This window comes from Numida meleagris, chromosome 5, assembly GCF_002078875.1.
Source record: "Numida meleagris isolate 19003 breed g44 Domestic line chromosome 5, NumMel1.0, whole genome shotgun sequence".
Lineage (NCBI taxonomy): Eukaryota > Metazoa > Chordata > Aves > Galliformes > Numididae > Numida > Numida meleagris.
The window spans coordinates 54,764,304-54,783,927 of record NC_034413.1 but is presented as its reverse complement, the minus strand read 5'-3'; the positions used below and the strand labels follow the sequence as shown (position 1 = coordinate 54,783,927).

The window sequence follows — 19,624 nt, the reverse complement described above, 5'->3', positions numbered from 1 at the left end:
AACTTTATTCATAGTTATTAACCACTATGGAAGACATACTCGTTATATAAATATCTATAAAGTAATGAGTCTTTCCTGGAATAAGATGCATATTAATTAGATCCTACAGCACTTGAGAGACTTTGGTTCAATTCCCACCAGTAAGGTCAGGAAATGCATCCACAGTAGTTAGCAGCTAGTTTCAAAATCTCAATGCACCAAGCACGATGAGGTCATTCAGTGGAGCAGGTACCCCAAGGGAAGGGTAAAACAAGAGCCAGGGATTATTTCACAGAACTGAACTGGTACTCTGCAGCAGTGATGGACTTTCCGCTCAGAGCAGAAAAGCTTGCCAGCATACTGTCCTTGTTGCCCACCCTCATTAGGAAGAATGTAGCATGTGAAGCAATTAATTGGATGATATTGGCTGGAACAAGCTAAGAAGACTGTGTGGGAGGGTGTGTGTGTGTGTGTGTGTGTGTGTGTGTGTGTGTGTGTGCCTGTGCATATGGGGGAAACACTAATATAATGGTACAGTGACAACACTAACATAGCCACACTAAAACAGCCCTGCACAATTAGATAGATATAGGACCATCTTTGTATGACATAGGAATGCCAGTGCTGAACAGGGTATAATAATGCAAAAAGCCTTCTACCCACTTGAATTTTAAATTCAGATGATGATTCACTATTATGGAATGATGGATTAAATATCTCATCTTTGCCCATGGACTGCTAATGAATCAGGCTCTAAACACGAGATGTCTTTATGCAGAATATGGAATTTCCATGGGAACGAGATTCTCTGAACACCTCCATGTTATCGGGACAGTATTTTTTTAATATATATTTCTGTTATTTTATCAATTGCGGCACAGCAAACTGATAGGAATATCCACTGTAGTCCATTAATTTTGTTTTGTTTCTACATTGCATTACAGCATATAAGTGGAACAAAAATAAAGTACACTTACTAAGATTTTAGAAGGTTTTCATAGAATCATAGAATCATATCATGGAATGGCTTCGGTTGGAAGGGACCTCCAGGATCAAGCTCCAACCCCCCCGCCTCAGGCAGGGCTGCCAATCTCCACATCTAATACTAGACCAGGCTGCCCAGGGCCCCATCCAACCTGGTCTTGAACACCTCCATGGATGGAGCATCCACAACCTCTCTGGGCAGCCTGTTCCAGCACTTCACCGCTCTCATAGTAAAGATCTTCCCCCTGATATCCAACCTAAATCTTCCCTCCTTCAACTTAAAAGCACTTCCCCTTGTACTGCCATTATCTAGCCGCTCAGAGAGTTGACTCCCCTCCTGTTTGTAGGCTCCCTTTGAGTACTGGAAGGCTGCAATGAGGTCACCCCGCAGCCTTCTCTTCACTAGCCTGAACAAGCCCAGCTCCCTCGGCCTGTCTTTGTAGGGGAGGTGCTCCAGCCCTCTGACCATCTTTGTGACGCTCCTCTGGACCCTCTCTAACAGCTCCCTGTCTTTCTTGTACTGGGGGCCCCAGACCTGGACACAGTACTCCAGATGGGGCCTCATGAGGGCAGAGTAGAGAGGGACAGTCACCTCCCTCTCCCTGCTGGCTGCCCCTCTTCTGATGGAGCCCAGGATACCATTTGCTGTCTGAGCTGCAAGAGCACACTGCTGGCTCATGTTAAGTTTTCCATTCACCAGGACCCCCAGGTCCTTCTCTGCAGGGCTGCTCTCAAGGATTGCTCCTCCCAGTCTGTATTTATGCCTGGGATTCCTCTGGCCCAAGTGCAAAACCTTGCACTTTGCTGTGTTGAACCTCATTAGATTCACCTGGGCCCACCCTTTGAGTCTGTTGAGGTCCCTCTGAATGGCATCCCTTCCTTCCTTCAACTGCACCACTCAGCTTGGTGTCATCAGCAAACTTGCTGAGAATGCACTCGATTCCATCATCGATGTCATTGATAAAGATGTTAAAGAGCACCTGTCCCAAGACAGACCCCTGGGGCACACCACTTGTTACCATCCTCCACTTGGACATAGAACCACGGATCACCACCCTTTGTCTGCGGCCTTTCAACCAATTCCTTATCCACCAGGTGGCCCACCTGTTATATCCACATCTCTCCAATTTGGAGATAAGGATGTGGTGGGGGACCATGTCAAAGGCCTTGGACAAGTCCAGGTAAATGACATTGGTTGCCTTCCCTTTGTCCACCAATGCTGTCACTCCATCATAGAAGGCCACCAGACTGGTTAGGCATGACCTTCCCCTGGTGAAGCCATGCTGGCTGTCTCAGATCACACGCTCATTCCTCATGTGATCTTTTTTTAAGAATTGTTCAGAATTTGTTTAAGAATTGTTAAGAAAGTTTTAAGACTTTTTTTTAATGGAAGATAAGATTCTCCTGAGGAATTCAGATCATAAAGGCAGTTGTCTGGGAGAAAAACTGTTAACCAGGCTAAAACATAATTCTCTGATAATTTTTCACCACATAAGTAATTGTGAAAAAAAAAGAAAGAATCCCAAGCCAACGAACACTCTCAATGCTTCATAGTACAAGACACACACTAGAAATGGCAGAGTTGTGGAGAGATCAATTCTTGTGGGAAAACTGCCCCATTACACTCCATACAGAGGTGCTAGTCTTTCCCCTGCAGCATCTGGTGCTGGCTGCATGTGGAGTCATTCTACCCAGCCATCATGACCTCTGATCTGCTCTAGCCTGGTAGTTCCTGTGTTCTCAGTTCAGGCTACACCAGCGCATTGTCTGAATGAGTTCAGTGTTGTTTATCAACACATAATTTACAGGCAATCTTTTTCTTAATGGTTCATCAGAAATTTTAGGCAATATCCGATCTTCCAGGCCAAGTTACTCTGTGGTAAATATCTATGAAATGATCAGGAATATTTTTCTTAATTACAGACACTGCCATGCAGGCACGCTCATTCAGGCCTATATCAGTATGTGTGCACTTCTCCTTGCTTCTGTGTTACACAACACACAAGTGAGAACGGCTCCCTGTGCAAGCACAGAATACTGCTATTAAGATCTGGGTAGCTAGACAGCCAGGTCTTTTTCAAAGCATTCTCCAGGACAACAGTGGTTGTTTTACCATGGATGTATGGAACATACACGTGGTTCATTTTACTGATTCTTTTGTTACGTTTATTGAATCTGACTTAAGAGAAATAGGAATCCACATACGGAGTGAGGAAGAGCATAACTAACATAGGTCACATTTTCCTTTCATATGCATCTTAAGTTTCTAGCTGCTGAATTGTTGAATAACTACATGGCTCTGGGGGCGATGGTCAATGGCATGGGAGTTCAAGAGGTCTTCTCCTTGATCCTTCCAGTGAGAGAGATTGGCTCAAGAAGGAGTATAGGGATCCTGTAAGTGAACAATCAGCTACATGGCTACAGTTGACAATAGGGATGTGGTTTTTATAAACATAGGTCCTTCCCTGAGGAGTGACAACTGCTAGGAAGAGACAGTATCTACCCAACCAAATTGGGCAAAAATATCTCTACCGTCAGGCAAACCTGACAGGTCCTGTCCTGGTTTCCCCAGTACAAAGAAGATACGGACATACTGAAACAAATCCAGCAAGGGGCCAAGAAGGTGATTAAGAGATTGGCACTTCTCTTGTATGAGGATAGACTGTGAGAGACAGGACTGTTCAGCTTGGAAAAGAGAAGGCTCAGGACGTCTTATAAATGCTTGGTAGGTGGGAGGGTAGTAAAGAAGATGGAGCCAGTCTCCTCTCAGTGGTATTCAGTGGGAGAGCAAGAAACAATGGACACAAGCTGAAACGCAGGGAATTCCATCTAAACAACAACAAAAAAGAAACACAACACGTTTTGGAGGGTAGTCAAGCACAGGAGCAGGTTGCTTAGAGAAGTTGTGGAGTTGCTATCCTTAGAGATACTCAAAACACAACTGGACACCACTCTGGCAACATGCTGTATGTAACCCTGCTTTAGCAAGGGGTGGGCTAGATGACTTCCAGAGGTCTCCACCAACTTCAGCCATTCTGGGATATTCTGAATTAAAGTCAGTCTGAAAAATCCCTGCCCAGTAGTGAGCAATTGCACAATAATGTATCTTTCTTTGGTACCTATGTTATTTGCAGCATAATAGCTTCAGAACCTTTCGCATTCCTTTACTCCTGCCACTGCCATCCCGCATTCTTGTTACGAGTGGTTCACATGACTTGAACACATTTTCCCTGCCACAGAGGCAAAGAGAAAAGTCATTACAGCTTGCACTTATGCACAAGATTATAACAGCTCTTGATTATGCTGAGACTCAGGCTGTGAATGGGAGGGAAGATTTCAATGTCCAGCAGCAAATTGTCTTAGACATTTTGGAAGTTCTATTTTTGTATATGTACCAGGAAAAAAAGAAAAAAAAAACACAAAAAAACCACTTCTTTATATTTGTTCATTAGCAAAATATTTGTTTAACTCCACTGTGATGCTATCACTATATGCTGCAGCTCCAGTTTTACAAGCTATATATATTGTGGCTTTCAGAGCTAGACTTTTTTACCCAGGAATTTTTACTCTTAATTCGAAAATAATCTACAAAGAACATTCTTACATCTCCAATAACCTCTTTGCTGTTAAAATGTTTGTTTAAAATTTTCTTCAGAGGAGAAAAAGAAATTCATATCAGGTTATTATTGTAAGGGAATCTCATTCTCGTCCTTACAGAGCTATTACCTGAGATGTTAAAATTTAACTTACTTAAGTTATAAATACTATGTGAATTAATAGTCAACATTGTTTGGAAGGTTTTTTAATTGGCCTACAGGGAGACTTTCTGTATATATTAAACAGATCATGTGTCTGAATAGCAACTAACTCACCTTTAAATTTCCTTTGCACACACAAAACTCAAAACTGTTCAATATTTTTAGAAGTATTTGGCTTTAATGTTCACATTAGGAAATGACTGTTAGAAGTCAACGTAAATCAAGATTACTGATTGGTCCTTGGTGATGTCACACCAGTGTCATAATGCCCAATAAATAAATAGGTTTGGCTGTTCTTCTTATTTTTATTTATAAATTCTGTTTCATAACAGCAGTAAGATGCTCCAGGCCATGCAGTTCTTGGGGATTATTGCACTTGTCAGGTGTTTAAAATCACTCAGTCCTTTGCCTGTGCCTTATAATACCACTGGAGGCATATAATCAACCAGGAATGCACTGCCTGGAGTGTCTTAATGCTTTATTATGACATATCTAACTTTCAAAATAAATTATTTATTGGGAAGCTTGAAAGTACCATAATGATATCCAATCAGTAGCTGAGAAATATATATGAAATCAAGACAACATATCAGAAAGAGAGAGACAGAGGATAGAAAAAAAATGCCAGCTCATCAGTCATCCCAGACTAAAACAATATGTGTGTCTATGCCTGTAGTCATAGTTATGTGTGTGTACAGAGGAGTGGATGCATTCATATATGTGCATAGATTTGTATGTATTGAGCTTTACACAGTACATGCATTTATGTGTTCATAACTGACTGCTGATATAAACCAGGGACACTCTGTACTGAGTCAATATCCTAAATTAAAAAAATAAGTGGGCTAAATAATTGTTAATAACATAAACCTCCTATTAAACAGGAATCCAAGACATCCTGTACTGACTCAGTTAAGTCATTCAATACTTAAGAATCAGCTTCTGTATTTCAAGGGAAGGAAGCCTAGCTACATCAGCTGACATTAAAAATTGCGTTTCATATCATTATCATTACAATTGCTAAACTACACACATTATTCAAAAGCAAAAGAAAAGAAAACGATGTCAAAAAAGAAGACAACAAACTAGCATATCAGTTGTATAACAGTCAGAGAAATTCAGTACTCTGGGGTTTAAATTTCTAAATTAAATTCCAATTTGTAAATTTTTATGTGGAAATAAGGAACTCTACTTAGGCAATTGTGCTAAATAAGAGTGCAAGCCCTGCAGGGGACCAAATTATCTTTCAGAGAGGGAATATGAAAGTTTTTTTGGAAAAGGGCCAGTTTTAGGTAGGGGGTGTTTAAAGCCTTGGGAGTTACTGTAGCAATAGAAAAGATTAATAATTTGCACATGTGAGACTCCTGGCAAGCAGGACGCAGCTGTAAAGAATTAACCCCTCCTGAGAGACATAAAAACATAGAGCAGCTGAGAAGAAAGGGTGAGGGGAGAATGCAAAAGTATGTAGAGTACAGATGTCCTAGAAGAGGAAAAATATGTAAAGTAGGGTTGGAGAATGTATAAAGATTTTATTATATTAGGGAGGAGGAGGGGATTATTCTTGGCAAAATTTGGGTATACAGGAAAAAATGAAATACCAGCAGAAAAATGATTCTCTATTACTGCCAGTAAGCGAAGCTAATCTGAATAAAAATCAGAAAACTCACAACTCCTTACTGAAAGGATACTCTCAAAGTGATCTGGCCAAAAACTAGACCAAACCGGCTTTGTTTTGGTGTTCATGCATGCCTGCCTCTGCTCTGCATGCTGACTCCATCATTCTTGTATGCGGGCAGGGTGCTGAAATACGGAAGATGCTTGCTGAAGGGATTGGAGGGCAGGCTCTTGTACATGCGGAAATCGAGCAAGTAAAGCAGATCTGGGGGTGAAGCATTGTGTGATTGTGGGTCTGAAACCATGGAGAAACCCAGCTCCTGATATTTGTTCTTCCTGGCTGCCTACCAGATTAATTTCTATTGTGAAGGTCCAATTTTGCAGCTGCTCAGTATGACAGAACTGCACCCCTCCCCCAGCCAAATTCAATAGGGCTGGTGCATGGGCATAGTGTGGTTGCACCCTAACTCAGATGATAACTCTTTTATAGTCTGGGAGAAGGCCAAAGCTATCCAATTTTTAGGTTGTATTAGAAATTTGAGACTATTACCCTTCAAGAGGAGAAATTAGGCTTTAGAGAGCTGAATACGGGATCTTTCTACTGGTCTTTGGTTGCTGAGTATTTTTTTTCTTTGGGAAAAACAAATTGATAAAGAGAATGTTTGAAGTGATTATTAACAGAGAGAAACAATAGAGACGTTTACTCAGATTTAAACATAGCAATATCCTTTTCTATTAAAATAAAAAGTGGTTTTGAAAGTAATGCCTATTTAAATGTTACATGGATTATCTAGAATCCAGATGATGGATTTCTTTCTTTTATTGTGTAATAAGAAGAAACATAAATAGATTACCTTGTTTTGGCTTATTGTGTTTAGATCTAATAACAAGCCTCAATCTCCGATCCCAGCTAGAGCAGATTCTATTATAAAAAGAGAAAACTAAAAAGAATACACTTTTAACATAGTAAATGCTTTAGTAGAGTACTTTTTGGGTAGTCCAAGCCCACTCAAAGATGCCTCTGGAGACCTCGGAGAATAGGAACAATACATTCAGGAGGTGAATATAGTTCTGTCCTCACTATTCTTGTTTTCCAGCAATTGTTTAAGTATTTAATGGTCCCTCAGATTTTACAACAGTCCTCTCCCTCTTCCTTCACAACTTGTGCATCTTCTACAGACATGTTCTATTAATTTTTTCTCACAATTTCCTGTGTGGTTCCCATAGGATTTGATGGCCACTCCCTTTCACTCCTCCCCAAAAGCCTTCTTGTGTGGAGAAGCCCACCAGATCACAAACGCAAGCACTGTTTCTTTGCAAATATCACCGCTCTACCATCCTGCTCCAGACTTGTGTCTACCTCCAATCTGACAACCCCTCTTTCAGTGCCTACTTCTGGCACAGATTCCTCTTTCTCCAAGCTACCTTTCTGATCAATTATAGCTGGCTGAAAATGCCACCGAGCTCCCCTAACTTTTGCTTGCAAATGTTTCTGTAAACTTCACCTTTCCATGGCACCATGTCCAATGCCAACTGGTGAGATGAGGTTGCTGCCTTTCGTGCTGTTACCCTTGGGTTCTTATATTTCCACAAGTGTGTCCAGTCTCTACACCATTCATGGTCTGTGGGCTCTTTGGGACAGAATCATTTTGCTGTATTTGTGTGAATAAACAATACAGGCTAAGTTATTGGAGCTGATACTTACGCAATCTATGCAATGTAGATAAACTGCAACCTGATTGTAAGGTGGTATTTTTTGTGGAGAAAGATTTCTATTACAAAATAAACTTGCAGTTCAGCTTGGTCAAGAGAAGTGGAGCCAATGCTTATCTTTGCACAGTCTCTACCCTCACTACATGGCTAAACGTTAAACTCTAAAAAAAATCTCCACAAACTATTCTATAAGACCAATGTTCTGGGTTTATTAACCTTAAACACTGCAATTAGTCAGGATATTCCTAAAGCTTCTGTTTGTAGGAAAAAAATAATTATATATTTTTTGAAATGGCATCTATGTCAACATTGTAGCCACTATAAACTTAGAAACAAGAACTATCCAACAAAGATTAAAACCAGACCCTGTTTTTAAACATGCTGCATGTTTTTATATCCTTTCTATTAACTGGAGATTTATCAATCAAGGATCATTGCATATATGCTAAAACCCATGCACACACACATACATACATGCCAGCAAAATTGACAATTAGCCATTCCTACAAGTAACACTGATGCTTTCAATTAGATACCACTACTTCATTTCCTTATAAGCTCAGTAGAATTCAACCAAGTGACAGAAAGTTTCTCAAGTCTGATAATATTTTAGTCCTACATATTAAAAAGTTTCAAATAAAATAATTCACTTCCCAAGAACAAGTGTCTTTCATTGGTTAAATTTAATTTTCCAAATGCCATGTTTCAAACTAAGAAAGGTCCTCCATTCTTTAGCTCTTACTTACATGAGAAGAATTCCAGCTCCACTGGCTGTCCTCAGCAATGGGTGTGATGTGGCTCCAATTCGGTCCTGGCCACCACCAGCCCCTGAGGTCACTTCCAGACCTCCTGCCAGAGGAGACAGGGAACAGGAGACCATGAGAGGTCTCACCAAACACAGCAGCAACAGCTACTACTAGCCTGACTGAAGGTGACCAGACGTTGAAAATGGGACTTGGGGTAATAATTCTTTACCTTTCATAGGTAATATCCTCTGCTCCAGCAAGAAGGAAAGTAACGTTCCTTATTTTAGAGATCTTATGGCTCAAATTCTGCCCTCTGGGTTTCCTCTGGGAGATACATGAGGAAGTGCTTCTGTGATCCTGCTGCAGTGGAGATTTATATTACATACCTGCAAGAGTCTCCTCTAAACTTCTTCTAGGCACTCTAGTTAGAAAGCTAGGAGGAAATTTTGGATGCACCCAATACTCAAGTACTTCCCATGAGGTATTTCTCATATGGAAGGTCCTGATGCCCTGGGAAGCCTCCTGCTAACCATGGTGACAAACAGATCACCAGCTGGGATCTTTTCTTGCAGAGCCATAGGAGGCCATAAGGCTTGATGGGGTGAGACTGGACTTGGGCTGCCAACAGGGATCGAGCTGGGAATGAGGGAAGTTTCACTGGTCACAGGCGTGGGAGGCTTTTGTTTTGAAGATCAAGAAGAAAGTCATTGAACAAAACAGTTCCTAGAGCAGTCAAAGGAAACTAAAGGAATTAGGAATGAGACCTTTTCTCCTCCCAGATGAGGACTAACGTCACCACTGTGATGTCTGTGATTTTATCTAGGTGCTGAGGGAAGAACAGGCAGAATTGTCTAGCTAAGAATTACTAGCAGATAGGTTCCCTAAATTAATACATACTAATCCAATTCTTCTTTTAGTGTACACGTATGAAATTCATGGCTAGCAACTACAGAGATACCAATGGATAAGTTAACTCAGTAATCCAGTATGCCCTCCAGAAAGTTCCCAAAGATTTCTAACAACTTCTGTGAGATTTTTTTTCTATGAATTTATCTAATCATCTTTGAATCTTTTGTATTTTTGCCCTCTGTAACATTCCATAGCAGTGAGTTGTAATACCACTTCTTTTATGAAAAAGTAATTCTCTGTACTTTGTTTGCTTTAAACCTGTGCCCTAACAATATTCTTGGGTGTACCCGATTCTTGTGTTCTGAACAAACCACTATTTATGCCTCTCCTCTAAAATTTTACTAAGTTTCTCATGATGAAGTAGGTTTGAGAGACTTGAAATTCATTCTGCACTTTTTTTCAGAATTCTTCTGATTTTTCAGCACTGTTTTCAAATCTTCAAAATTAGAACTGAATGTTTTTATATTTTATGTGTTTTAATTTCCCAGTTTTGTCAGAAAGGAACATGCAAATACTGCAGACAGAATTCCTGTCACACAGTAATTCAGGCTGGGATTAAGTTATAGAATTTCCTTATCAACACTTCAACTCTAAAAGCAAATTCTATATATAAGCGTGCATATATGTATGTAAGCTATGTAGCTCATAGTATTATATCTACATTCAGGGTACCATTGCAGCTATGCAGCTTCAATCAATTAATGACAAAATCTCTTCACAACATGAATACCATGCATATTTCAGATTTATGGGAGAAAAAAGCAATTTAAATAACCATAAATTTCAGTCAATCTCTGCCACAGGATATGATGCAATAGCCACCAAAACTATGAAAGAAAGCAACATTTTTCTGCTCTCTTCACCCAAACAATTCAGATCTTGCAATGATGTTATACTAAAGCAATACATAAAAATGTATGTTACTGCAACAATACCAACCAAATCTATTCGTGGTCATTTCAAAAGATTTGTATGATTTTCACAAATGTGTCTCATCTTATCCATTTACAGAACTGGGACACAAACCACTATATTTTCATTATGAGATTGTCCAAAGTAAAACTGCAAATTAAGTACCTTTGAAACTGCTCAGTCAGGTAGTATAAAGGTGCTATGCTTGCAAAGGTTTCTAGATAGACATTTTAATTGCATTAAGTTGTGACTAAGAAATGAGGTTGGTCCTGAAGTGAATATATTATGTAAATACTAAGCATTTAAACAGAAAATTATTTAAAAAAAAATAGAAATAAAGACACCTTTTAACTTTCATCTAGAAACAATTCTTTCCTTGACTATGTAATGTAATATAAAATTAATTTAAAAATGTAAAAATAACAGAAACACATGGGAAACAAAAAGTGTAAGGAACAATTTAACACCCTCTAGAAAATGATACCAGGCCATACACTAAAGATAAGTAAGTGAAGAGATACTGTTTTAACAAAGATGAATATAAGCATATGCTGATGTATTTCCTGGAACAGGGTCTGGAGTCCCTAGCACTTATCTGCTTGTGATTATGATTTATTTTAAGTAATTTCTGAATAAAATCTGTCAGAATATTTCAAGAAAATCCACACACACATGCACAAAGAGAAGAAATGTCAGTTCTCGTGAATGGGAAGAAAAAGTAATTAATAGCAATATCAGGCTCAAAGTGTAATTTAATGGACAGTAATTAGTTTCTATTGAAATGCATTTTTTAATAAAAGCTGTAATAGTTGTTTGTTGAAAGAGAGATACTTTATACTCCATATCTGAAATCCATTTCCTGCCAATGTTTTTTCTCTCTCTAACACTGGGGGAAATGTTCTGTGAAACATCTCTCTCTTTAAACCTTGATAAAACTCTGGACTACGTCAAATGTAATAAGTTTTAGACAAATGACTGTCATCTTCTTGAGCTGGAGAGCTAGAGGAAAGCACAGCAAGTGTGTTTATTTGCATTAACCACATGCATTGGTGCGGTGTGTGTGAGGAACTCTAATATGGCTGTTTTACGGCCACTGGACAGATATTTTCTTCTCTGTCGTGTTAAGAGGCTATAAACCTCAGAAATGTCTGTCTTACACAATTTAACTTATTCTAATTGTACTACAGATGGTTCCTTCGACTTAGTAACTTCTTCAAGATGCTCTTTTCAAAGGACATGTGGAAAAATCCTTTTCATGATTATTAATAATGTAGTTTATATGGAGAAAGACTAAGAGTAAGAAGGGAAACATTTCTTTCAGCCTGTAGAGACAGGACTTAGTTGTACAGTGGATGGTTGTAGTTAGTTTCATTTTCTTAAGTGTTCTAGACATTGAATAAAGAACTAATTTGAAAAGTAGCATCTGCAGAATTTGAACTTGCCTTTTGCATAAGATGTTTTAATGTTTTTAGTGTATCTTTGACAACTGAAACAGACTTTAGCAAATACTGGTAAGAGTTCACTTTGTAATAGAAAAGTAGTCACTCACTGTGATCACTGTGTCTTTTTAGTATGCAGCCCAGAGGATTCAGAAAAAGATTACATTTACAATAATTAACATATATGTAAATGGAGATCATGGCTATGAATGATAAATTTTCATAGCAATTTAAACCTTGTTCAAATTAATCAACCATACAGACACTTGATTAATGAAAGGCAGTGTCACTTTAAAATGCAACATGTTAATATATATTACTGTTATCGCTGATCAAAGAATCTTTAAACATAAACCAATTAAAACAAAGTTCAATCTACATTTTTTACTGGTTTAATTCCTGTAGAATTATAAGAGTATTATAAAAATTTACGTATTTTATTCTCCTTCATATCTATTTACTAAATTGACTGTAGTACAGAATCGCACAAATAATTCTGCTACTTCATTAATATGATTGGATCTGAAAACTACCAGATTAGTTTTTCAAGCTAAACATATACATAATGGCTGATTGCAAAGTGGGCAAAATGCAACCAATTTAATTCTTCATTTGTAAAACCAGCAGCTCGCATCTCATCTCTCCTGTTTTCGATTCCATCGCCAGCAGACCAGTCACACACCAGATCTGTGTGACTGGGAGCAAGTAAGCTGTTCAGGAAGACTGCCTCTGCACACCTTCCCAACAACACCTATCTTCTAAGGTCAGCAAGGCTGGGGAGTTTGACGGCAATGCTACATTCCTACAGAGGTCATCCTAAGTACCCACAAGAGGTTTTGTCTAATTCCAGATTCTGTTTTTATAACTATGGCATTCATGTCATACAACTGTGCTTCAATTCACTGTAACATTTTCAGTATGTGCGGGCTGCTGCTGCTCCAAAATTAATGCCTCCTGTTTTACTGTGTTGTGCCATGACATGAAAGGCAGATGTTGGTGGTAGTAGAGGTTGAACCTTCCCACCAATATTCCATTACATGTTGCTGCACAACAGATGGCAACAGAGGGGCAGTCTGACAAAATGGCACCTGACATGGAAGCGCGGATGAAACAAAGTCACCGAATTCCTCATGAGGGAAAAGTGGCATGCATTGACATTCATTATCATTTGCTGAATGTTTATGGAGACCTAACAGTGGATGTGAGCACAGTGAGGCAACGGGGGGTGCATTTCAGCAAAGGTGGCAGCAATAGAAACTACTTGCCATGTTCTGGGTGGCCATGGACAGCTGTCACACCACCAAATAAAGAGTTTCTCAGTCAGATCATCCATGTGAATCAGCAGATTATGACCAGGGAACTGTGTATGGAGCAGAATATTGGCTTCAGTGCATTAGAAATGATGGTGGCAACACTGGAATATCGCAAAGTTTGCACCAGGTGGGTCCCATAAATGCTCACATAGGAACAGAAGGAATACCATGTGCAAGTTTGTCAGGACCTATTGAACCAATGGGAGGTTAAAGGTGATAGTTTCCTGGATCACTTCATTATTGGTGATGAGACATGGTGTCATAACTATGAGCTGGAGCCAGAATAGCAGCCCATGGAGTGCCAAGATGTAAATTCCCCACTGAAGAAAAAGTTCAAGTATTTTGGGATAGGAAAGACCCTTCCAGATTTCCTGAAGCCCAGAAAAACCCTCAACTCTGACCACTGCATCATGATGCTGACTAAGCTGAACGCTCGAACTTCCAGCATCAGGCCAGAGAAGAAGACAACCTTTCTCTTGCAACGTGATAAGAGTAGGCACCATACCTGTTTGAAGATCATGGAGCACATTGCCAGTCTTCTCTGGACTGTCCAACCACATCCACTGTATAGTCTGGACTTGGCATCTTCTGACTTCCATCTGTTCAGGCTGATGAAAGATGGACTGCATGGGCAGCATTTTCCTAGCAACACCACCATCACAGCAACTGTGAAACAGTGGGTCACCTCCACTGGTGCAGATTTTTATAAGCACAGCACTCAGGCTCTTGCTGAATTACTGCTGGTGCAAATGCACAGCTAGGTGACTATGTTGAAAAAGAGTTTTTTGTAGCTGAGAATTTGCTCTGTAAAGTAGTGTTATTTTGCTTTTTGTATCTGTTGTAGTTTCTGTGGAGATAAAGAGAAGGCATTACTTTATTAACACATTAACATAGATTATTTGTTTATTTATTGCAAAGAGACCTTTATACTTCCAAGCTGTACAGCATTCTTTGCTTTACCTCCTGATCGTGAAAATATATATCATGTTTCTGAACTAAAGCCTTAATGAAGACAATGCTATTGTCATGAGCAGAGAATATGTGCCAGGAGGGTAGCTGAAGTGGTTAGTTGGTAAATGCTTTTTTTATTCAAAGGCTATTTAATATGTGTCTTTAACACACATCACATATCAGCAATTTGTATCTCCAAAAACTGAGCTTATCAGTAAACAGTAGCATTCTTAAGTTTGTAAGAGGTAGTAAAATCAAAATAAAATCATTAATTTTATAAAAGAAGCAGAGACAACATACTGCTGAATTTGGAAAGTGGAACCAGTTATATATATATATATATATATATATATATATAAAGTATCTGTCTTTACGGAAGTAAGGACACATGCCCAATACTCTGATTTTGATATTAGGAGTTAAACACTTAACAAAATCTGATTGCTAACTATAGGGACTATAATTAATAATTTACCTGTCCAGTTATTCTGTAGAAAATCAAATGTCTGCTGCTAAACACAATCCTTAGGAGAAGAAATACTTGTTTATGTTTTCCAGGCACAGCCAAAAATACTAGTGCATTCCTGCAGAAAAGCCTGTAGAGATGCAGCCCACAATAGTGATCGTGACAACATTCACTGTGCAGAGTCCCACCTTTTCTTACCAATTTATAGAGTGCCAATTTATAGAGTGCCAGAGTGCCTTTTCTTACCAATTTATATCTTGCCCAAAATCTGTCTGCAAATCCACCAGCCCATTGTAGCACTTCAAACCAGTGAAGAACTTCAAGCAGAGCAGTCTTCTTAAGGAATCCTCTGTAAAGACTAAAACTGCTTTGACAACTGAGAACCCCCCAAAATTACACGAGCAGCTAATGGCTTTGGCAAGCTGGAGACCAAATCGCATCTTCTTACTCAATACAGACAAAAAGTGGACATAAGCATAAATGCTTCTGTTATATGTATGGGATACTGAAGCTTTGCTGCCTTCAAGTTTTCTGTGACTGGTGGAAAAAATCACCACGTTAATACATGCCTTGCATAAATATCATTTGTATATTCATATTTTTCATATGTTTTTAGCTTAACCTTTTTTCAATATTTTTTTTTTACATTGTAGTTTTCTACACATTCCAATATTTGACATGTTGGAGGAAAGTTTGCAAATACATTGCATTGCTGAGCTACAGAGTCTGGGGAGACTGAGACTGAGCCCACAACTGTTTCAACTAACTTCTGTTCAATTACACATTCTTCCAAAAGTGCTGCAGAAGGTCTTGCTAAGAACAGCTAGGCTTTGGGAAAGCTCCAGAGGTGCTTCTCCTCAATTCCTAACAGAGGGTGAAAAGTAAGGATATTTATGGACACCTGTTCTAGAATTCCTTTAAATGAATATTTAAGAAAGATGATGATATCCTACACATTTTATAATTGCCTTTGATTTTCCCCTCCTAGTTATATGTTGACCTTTTACTCCCTCAATCTCTTCTTTCTCAGTGTAGTTTTTAAAGACAGACCACCCAAAGCTCTTTCACTACAGTCTTATAAAGCCATTTGATTTGGAAAGGAAGGGAGTGCTTAGCTGTCAGCTGAGCTGGGTTATCTTAGATGTTGCTTTTCAGGTTGAATATTTGGATTCTTGCAGTCTGTGAGGGATTTTGTACAAACCATTTCCCCCAAGAAGTGCCAGTATGGGTTGCTGAAGAGGGAGCAGAAAACTCTTTGTTGGGGGCAGTGGGACAGGACGTAGAGGGAGTTTTTATTTTCCTTTTCACAGTACAAAAACCACTCTGTTCTTAAGGCACAGATGTGTTTGTTTGTTGGCTTGCATTTTTAAGCATGTGTTTTACCATCAAGCAGAAGAGAACAAGAGGTATGGCAGTAGCTTAAAAAACAAGGACCTATTACTTCTACATACATATAAATATATATACATATATTTTCTACCAGATTGCAACTTGTTTATTAACTGTGGAGCAGTAGTTTTTGGTAACTGGAAAAAAAACCAGCTATAACTTGGTATCAACTTCTTTTGATGGAAGCCAATAGTGTCTATGGACTATTTTGACACTTGACTGCCTGTCACCTAACATTATGGTATTGGTATTCAGTCTTACTAACCCCTGCCATAGCTGTAACCACTTTTAATGAAGGAGATTTTGAAACAGAAATATTGACAACTCATACAACTCTCATACAAGCCTAAACTATGAAATGATGGCATTGACAACACTCTGACTGAGTGCTACAGAAGTGTTAGAAACATACATTTTTAATGCCTCTTTAAGAGTAAAATGTAGGCTCCAAAAATTGTTCTCGACAATATTGGGAATATGTGTTGGTATCTCAGGATCGGTTTTTAGTAAATATAGAAAGGCAAGGTCATTGGTCAAGCAGATACTTTTCCCCTGTGCACCCACATTTCAAAGTTGGCCGGAGATTTCTTAGCCCTGGTTTTTCATTCCTTTTCTTAAGCTGAGAAACACTTGAAACTCAGTCCTTCTCATTGTATTTCTGTATTCGAATGCCAAAAAATTGGACATATATTTTCCCATGGTTTTGTATTGCAGTTGAATACTGATAGTTTTTATTGCACTTACATTTACCAATTCTGTGCACATTTGGTGATGTTAACCTGCAGGTGTTGAGCTCTGATCTATGAAGACCCAAACTCATTGTCTCTGTATTGAAGTTCAATCTTTACAATAAATTTTAAAGAATATTTTCTTTAGATTTCCACGGAAAATCACAAGTAAGAAAAATACAAATTTAATAGATGTGAGGCTTGCTACTTGCAAGTTGAAATTGTAAATACACTGGTCACTAACTGTATTCTGCCAGAAGGAAAACTGATTCTATTTTCAAATGTCTACATAAAGAAAAAATGATGTACGAGTTACTGGGATGGTAACATTGGCTCTGTAAGACAAACTGCTTCTCCTCAAGTTTCTTCAGCTCTGTTTATATTAAATTTATTAATTTATTTTTTAAAAAAGGGGTGTGTGTGCAAGATTGTGTGGTGAAAGAGAACTTAAACTACACAAGGTTGATTGTTTTAATTTCAAATGATGAAAAGAAACACATTCTTCTTATAATTCTAGATTACCTCACATCCCATGAGCGTTTAAATTATGGAAAAATTTCTAAGTGCATGAGAATAAATCTACCAGTCCCTGAGAAAAATAAAGAAAGAAAACAAAACACAATACTAATTTTTAAAGAAATCAATGAATTCTACTAACCAACATGAGTACACTGGAGTACCACATGATTGCAGAAGATGGGTCTTTAGCTCAGCGTTCTTGGGTAGGTTCTCCACCTTCATCTCTTTGTATTAGCAAGGAGTCTTCTAACCTTCAGGAAAGCAGAGTCCTGAAGCATATGGAATTTCCAGGAAGGACTCTTCTTTGATTAGTCTGAAATTGCCCTCTCTGGAAATTCTGAGTAAAACATAAAACCAACAGACGCTATTCTGCCTGCAGCAGAAATACAGCAATCAAACACATTTTTTTAAATATATTTAAGCATTTTGGTGAGATATTTTGAGATATTTTAGAACATAGCCGGCTAATTAGAGTAAAATATTGTGGCCATTTTATTCCCATTAACTCAGTCAAACTTCAACAAACAATCTCTTTTTAGGGCTATTGTTAAGATGTCAGTGTTCTTAGATTTCCCTTCTAAGTGCTGGACGAGAAAGAAGATTGCCCTAGAACTTTGATTACTGGACAACCCTGACTAAAATAGTTTAAAATTGGCAATGTTGTATTTGAAAATATTTGTATTTGAAAATTTGTAGGTAGTTGTTTCCTGTAAAAAGTTTCTATCTAAAATGTTGCTGGGGAAAACATGCATAAACATCCATTCTTCTGAGTTTCTAACAGAAAGTAGAATTTTAAATGTCAAAGTCAAAAGCTTTGTTTCTACACTTAAGACAAAAAAAAATTAAAATTTAAAATTTCATTAGGTCTCTGGAATCAAATCAGTTTTATTGTATGTTATTTATAGTTGAAAATTCCTCTTAAGAGCCCTTGCATTTCTATGCAATTTTTCCTCTCAGAAAATTTTTGATATTTTCACTTATTCTTTATTTTATTGATCCACAACATTGCTGTGATAATTTTATTTAGTCATTTAAGATCCTGCTTTGCCCATGGTTATGTATTTATTACTGTTGCCTTGAAGGCAGAAAAGCAGCATATATATCAGCATCCCTAGCTGTATGGTGCCTTGGGAAAAGACAGGAAAATACAGTTTCCTTAGGGCTGTCTCCCAGGAACTCTGGCCAAGCACAGCCACAAGGAGAGGAGTCTGGCCACTGAGGGTCCAATGAAGTTGAAACAGAACTACTGACATACTGAGCCACCAAAAAAATCCACTAAGTTTGTTAACTAGCTTATTTTATGAAAAATAAAATCATCTCATCTGATTACACTAGAATGATAATCATGTTGAAATAGCTATGAGCTATGATTTGGAAGTGTCTATGCTCCACAATCCCTTTCACCACTTCTTCATCACCAGCCCCAACTGTTTTCCTTAATCCAACCAGAATCAGAAGTCATCTGGATTTAAGTCACAGTTCCACCCAACAGATATAAGACACATTCACAGAATAAACTGAAAAATCAAATTTATACCAGCAGGAAGGCCAAAACCCAAGTTTCTCACATGCATAGCCTGCACCAATTTCTCTCCATGGTTGCAACAACATCCCTGAGAAAATGGCTGGAATTTCAGGTACTGCGTGCTCCCAGCTGCAGCAAGAGCCTCTGAGATGCTTTCATCACTGCTTTTGCTAGAGGAACTGCAAAATGTCAGAAATAGCGAGTAAGTTTTTTTTGGTTTGGCTTTTTCAATTTTTTTTTTTTTTTGAGGAAGAAAGGCAAATAAATAAATAAATAAATAAAACAGTCCAGACAAATCTTTAGTTATTCTTATGATGTATAAGAGGGTCTAGTTTGAACTCATATCTCAATAGATTACAATCCACATCGTCCTGCATTTGGCAAAAGGGCCAATTCTTCAGAGCTACAAAGAACAATATATACTTAAGTCCATTCTCACCTCAATCAGTCTGTGTCTGTGCATTCTGTGGGGGATTTAGAGGATGCACAGGTCATTGTATCAGAGAACTGAAGAGACATATTACAGTACATTATGCTGGGCTTCACCTGGTCTGGACATACATGAAAGAGAATTCAGCTGCCACAGTTCCCTTTGTATCTCTGTTTTTCAAATTCTGAAAACAAGCTAAAAAGGAGAAAAAGAACTCAACTTTTTAAAACCCATAAAAACTATAGGAGA

The 19,624-nt window shown here is 38.4% G+C and overlaps 1 long non-coding RNA gene across 1 annotated transcript in view; it reads right to left on the bottom strand.

Annotated features, from left to right (window-relative positions):
• Positions 8,799-19,624, bottom strand: part of LOC110400391 — an 11,461-nt gene continuing 635 nt past the window's right edge. Inside the window, exons 2-6 of the long non-coding RNA XR_002439792.1 lie at positions 18,989-19,124; positions 17,560-17,757; positions 13,873-14,214; positions 9,024-9,154; positions 8,799-8,897 (exon numbers count right to left, since the gene is read on the bottom strand). This is a non-coding gene — a long non-coding RNA (uncharacterized LOC110400391). The remainder of the gene's footprint in view (positions 8,898-9,023; positions 9,155-13,872; positions 14,215-17,559; positions 17,758-18,988; positions 19,125-19,624) is intronic.